Source organism: Sceloporus occidentalis, unplaced genomic scaffold, assembly GCF_023333645.1.
Source record: "Sceloporus occidentalis isolate IW3139 unplaced genomic scaffold, rSceOcc1.0.p SCAF_4, whole genome shotgun sequence".
NCBI lineage: Eukaryota > Metazoa > Chordata > Lepidosauria > Squamata > Phrynosomatidae > Sceloporus > Sceloporus occidentalis.
Window position 1 is genome coordinate 195,528,517 of NW_028316984.1, and position 6,023 is coordinate 195,534,539.

The following is a 6,023-nucleotide window of genomic DNA, read 5'->3' on the forward strand; positions in this document are numbered from 1 at the left end:
CAAAAAGGGGAAAAAAGAGGATCCCAACAATTATCGTCCAGTTAGTCTGACATCAGTTCTAGGAAAGATTCTGGAGCAGATCATTAAACAGAGAGTCTGTGAACATCTAGAAGGCAATGCCATATTCACAAAAAGTCAACATGGGTTTCAGAGAAACAAGTCATGCCAGACAAATCTGATCTCTTTCTTTGATAAAATTACCAGCTTGGTAGATGAAGGGAATGCTGTGGATATAGTATATCTTGATTTCAGTAAGGCCTTTGACAAGGTTTCCCATGACATTCTTGCAAACAAGCTTGTAAAATGTGGGCTAGACAAAGGAACTGTTAAATGGATCTGTAATTGGTTGACCAGCCGAACCCAAAGGGTGCTCAACAATGGCTCTTTTTCAGCCTGGAGAGAAGTGACCAGTGGGGTCCCACAGGGCTCTGTCCTGGGCCCAGTGCTATTCAACATCTTTATCAATGACCTGGATGACAGAATTGGGAGCATACTTATCAAATTTGCAGATGACACCAAATTAGGAGGAATAGTTAATACTCCAGAGGACAGGATCAAGATTCAAAATGACCTGAATAGACTAGAAAGCTGGGCCAAAGCTAACAAAATGAAATTCAACACAGAGAAATGTAAGGTATTGCACTTAGGGCGGAAAAATAAAATGCACAGATATAGGATGGGTGACACCTGGCTGAATGAAACTTTGTGTGAAAGGGATCTAGGAGTCCAAGTAGACCACAAGTTGAACATGAGTCAACAGTGTGATGCGGCAGCTAAAAAGGCCAATGAAATTTTAGGCTGCATCAATAAAAGTATAGTGTCTAGATCAAGAGAAGTAATAGTGCCACTGTATTCTGCTTTGGTCAGGCCCCACCTAGAATATTGTGTCCAGTTCTGGGCGCCACAATTCAGAAAGGACATTGAGAAACTGGAGCGTATCCAAAGGAGGGCAACAAAAATGGTGAAGGGTCTGGAAACCATGCCCTATGAGGAACGACTTAGGGAGCTGGGGATGTTTAGCCTGGAGAAAAGAAGGTTAAGAGGTGATATGATAGCCCTGTTTAAATATTTGAAAGGATGTCATATTGAGGAGGGAGCAAGTTTGTTTTCTGCTGCTTCAGAGAACAGGAGCCAGAACAATGGATGCAAACTACAGGAAAAGGGATTCCACCTCAACATTAGGAGGAACTTCCTGACAGTAAGGGCTGTTCGACAGTGGAATGCACTTCCTCGGAAGGTGATAGAGTCTTCTTCCTTGGAGGTCTTTAAACAGAGGCTGGATGGCCATCTGTCAGGGATGCTTTGATTTGGATTTCCTGCATGGCAGGAGGTTGGACTGGATGGCCCTAGTGGTCTCTTCCAACTCTACGATTCTATGATTCTAAGAAGCTGTTTTGCTGGGCAGAAAAGCACATTTCATCACTAAAAGCGATGTATCTAAAAAGACAGTTGAATGTGGCCGCAGATTACTTAAGTCACCACAAAATGCTCTCAGGAGAATGGACTTTACACACACAATTTTTTTCCAGCTTGAATCAAATGTTAGGACCTTTCATGACAGACCTCTTTGCGCCTCAACAGAATCACAGACTGAACAGATATTATTCAAAAGAAAAGGATTCCAGAGCAGAAGGCATGGATGCTCTGCAGTTACCGTGGCCAAAGGGAGTACTATATGCATTTTCTCCAGTGAAGATAATTCAGAAGGTATTGAACAAAATAAAAGTGGAGAAGGCACCTGGGATCTTAATAGTTCCTTTCTGGCCTTGGAGATCCTGGTTTCCAGAAATATTCTAGAACCATAGGGCATCAACAAACACAGTAGACAATGGATTGAGGCAGCATATCCTATATTATGATGTAGAAGGGAAAGTATGGCCAAAATGTGGTCATATTCTACAAGATCCATGGCTACAACAAAGGCATATGTGACAACATCTTCATTGGAAGACATCTGTATGCAGCTGGTTGGTCAGACTCAACAACATTAATAAAACACTACAAAATAGATAAATTTAAATCAGCACAAGGAGCATTTGGCAGAACAGTGCTTCAAGCAGTAGTGGAAGCATAATGGGCCCACCCAGAAATAAAGCATGGGTAAATCCTATGAATCGTAGATTGATGGACCATGCTATGTTGAGAATAAGGAGTTTCATTTACCGAGAACAATTACTCTCCAAGTCTGGGCTACTGAAAAACGACTGAAAGTTCTTAGCTCACATGAGAGATAATAAAGGGCTAAACTTGGGAGATTCCATGTCCAAATCCCCAGTGGTATCGATGTTACCCCAAACTTTTAGCTGGCTAGATTTATGTCATGTTGTCCAAAACTTAAATGTTACCAAATTACACAGAACAAGATAACAAAATAACTCTACAGGGCTAATTTCATGTCCACTATTCTGCAGAATTGTTTTTCATATTTGTTGGATCTCTTTTGGGACAGTTATACATACCTCTTTGATTACAGTTCCAGTTTCCATTTTTTAACATATTTGTACCCCCATTACTATATTTCAATAAAGCCTACTTGACCTTTCCTATGACTTGTGTGAATTTCTACAAATACAAAAAGGAAACATATGAAAGATTACGTTAAAAGTAATAATCCTTAATAAACTCACTCTGTTATTTGATTTTTTCCCAGCACTGACATTGCTAAAACATTTTAAAATCAACTGCTGGTGCCTGCCATATTCATCATAATGCTATATTTTATTTCCCATCTATTAAGGGGGAGAGAAACAACGGGGATGTTATTGTGAGTATCTTCTACAGACACCCAAGCCAGACGGAGAACTTGGATGATGCCTTTCTGGAACAGATGACCAAATATTCAGAGATTTAGTAGTAATGGAGGATTTCAGTTATCCTGATATTTGCTGATAGTCTAGCTGCCAAAAATTTAAGGTGCAACAAATTCCACACTTGCCTTGCAAACAATTTCATTGTCCAGAAGGTGGAAGAAGCAACAAGGAGAACAGCTAGTTTAGATCTGGTGACCTGGTTAATAGGTTGGAAGTGGCAGGATCCTTAAGTGGGAATGCCCATGTTCTGGAGTTTGTTATACAGTAGAAAGGGGAAGCCAAGTGTAGTCAGACATGCATTCTAGACTTCAGGAAAACTGATTTCAGTAAACTTAGGGAAATACTGGGGTTGATTTCATGTCCAGGAGTGCTAAAAGAAAAGGAGTTCATGGTGGAAGGGTGTTTCTTAAAAGTGCAATATTGAAGGCCCAATTTGAGACAGTTACAATGAGGAAGGAAAATGGGAGGTGTGTAAAGAAACCAGGATGGCTGTCTAAAAGACGTTTCAAGTGAGCTACAATTTAAAAGGGCTATGCACAAGAAATTGAAAAGGGGGGAAGTCACTAAATAGGGATATAAACAAATAGCATGTGTAGGGAGAAAGTGCAATTAAAAGGGCTTTTTTGTTATACCTGTTAGGAAAAGGAAGAATGAGAAAATTGTAGGGCTGCTGCATGGAGAAGATGGTGAGATGCTAATGGGATGGAGAAAAGGCAGAACTACTGACCACTTTTGCTTTGGTCATCTCCTAAAAGGGACAATGCAGTAAGTCTCTAGTGCCAGGTGAGCTTTATCCAGGGGTACCAAAAGAACTAGCAGAAGTAATCTCAGAGCCGCTGGCAATAACCTTTGAAAATTCCTAGAGAACAAGAGAAGTCTCAGCAGACTGGTGTAGGGAAAGATGTAAGGTACTACACTTAGGCAGAAAAAAATGAAAGGCTCATATATAGGATGGGGGACACTGGCTTAAGACTACATGTGAAAGGGATCTTGAAATCCTAGTAGACCACATGAGTCAACAGTGTGATGCAGCAGCTAAAAGGGCTGAGAGAGTGCGGCTTGCCCAAGGTGACTCAGTGGATTTTTATGGCTAAGGTGGGACTCGAACCTTGGTCTGCAGAGTCCCAGTCCAACACTCAAACCACTTTGGCATGGCTGCAGTTACCAAACTTGGTGATGATTCTAGAATCACCTGGGACAGCGAATGCAGCCTCCTCCTTGCCAGCCGCTTGTCACAAGCATGGTCCTGCTTCTCCAGCTTTGTAATTCCATGTCCGCCTTGCTTTATATTGGTCCTCCTCAGACTTTTAGAAGACAGATGTTCAACAGGTGGAACAGCCAAGAGTATCTTCAAACTTGTCAGGTCTGGATTTGTTTTGTTTTATTGTAGAAGATCAATCAGGACAATATACATGAATTAAACAAGAACAAACTTGGCAGTTCCACCAACAAACAGCTCTACAACAAAACAAACTGTAGAAGCTGTGTTTCAAAGGCCAAAGTAAAAGTTAAAAGGAGAAATTAAATGTCTTCTATTACTCTTCAAGTATGATTCCTTTATGAAACCTCTTGTTTAACATCCTCCCAGAAACTGAAGTGATGACCTGATGGTTTGGACATTTGGTGGAAACAGGTCTCCTCAAAAGATTTACTAAAAGTCTCATTTTTTAGAGCTTTTGATCTTGCAACCAACTTCTCCCCAGACATGACACCACCTGTTTTCTATTGAGAAATTACCATTTTCTCCATTTTAAGTTAATTTTTAGCAATTTCCCTTCTGGCTTGACCCTGGTCCTCCCCAGACCTTTAGGAGGCAGAGGTTCAACAGATGGAGCAACTAAGAGCATGGGTTGAACCATGCCAGCTGTTGGGATGTTGGAAAGAGGAGGATCATAGAATCCTAGAGTTGGAAGAGACCCCCAAGGGCCATCCAGTCCAACCCTCAGCCATGCAGGAACCTTTAATCAAATCACCCATGACAAATGACCATCCAGCCTCTGTTTAAATGCCTTTACTGTCAGGAAGTTCTTCCTAATGTTGAGGTGGAATCTCTTTTCCTATACTTTGGATCCATTTTTCCGGGTCCTATTCTTGGGAGCAGCAGAAAACAAGCTTGCTCCTTACTCAATATGACATGGCTTCAAATATTTAAACATGACTTATCATATCAATATTTAAACATAGTTAGCTTCTCTTCTCTGGGCTAAACACATCCAGCTCCCTAAGTCTCTCCTCTTAAGGTATGCTTTCCAGGCCCTTCCCCATTTTGGTCACCCACCTCTGGACATGCTTCAGCTTCTCAACATCCTTGAATTGTGGAGCCCGGAACTGGAGACAATATTCCAGGTGAGTCTGACCAAAGCAAAATAGAGTGGCCCTGTTTCTTTCCTTGATCTCTGCCTGTCCCTCTAACCTGCTAAGACCTTACCATATATAGGAACTCACAATCAAAGTGCCCCCGATAATAATGGCCACCCAGCCTCTGTTTAAAGACCTCCAACGAAGTAGACATCATCACCTTCTGAAGACTGTGTTCTTCTGTTGAACTGATCTTACTGTCAGGAAATTCCTACTAATGTTTGGGAGGAATCTCTTTTCCTGTAGCTTCCATCCATTGTTCCAGGTCCTGTTCTCTGGAGCAGCAGAAAACAAGCTTGCTTCACCCTCCATATGACACCCCTTCAAATAGAATTCAAAGAGATAGCCGTATGAGTCTGTAGAATCAGTAGGTAGAGAGATCTTGTAGCATCTTTAGGACTAACTGAAATAAAGGAGTTGGCAGCATGAGCTTTCCTAGACTTCAGTCTCCTTCCTCAGAAAGCTCGTTCTGCCAACTCCTTTATTTCAGTGAGTCCCAAAGGTGCTACAAGATCTCTCTACATAGCCCTTAAAAGGCTTAAACAGGGCTATCCTGGCACCTCTTCACCTTTTCTTCAGGCTAAACATCCCCAGCAACCTAAGTCAATCTTCCTAGGGCTTGAGGTTTTCCAGACCCTTCCCTATTTTGGTGGCCCCCCTCTGGATCTGCTCCAGCTTCTCCCCATCCTTCTTGAATGGTGGTACCCAGAACTGGACACTATTCCAGGTGAGGTCTGGAAGGCTGTGTGCAAAGGAGAAGGATGCTCAAGGCAGGGCGGGCAAGGTGCCTTCCTCCTCCTCCTCCTCCTCCTCGCCTAAGAGTTGCGCAGATGGCTGGACTGAGGAGGAGGAGGA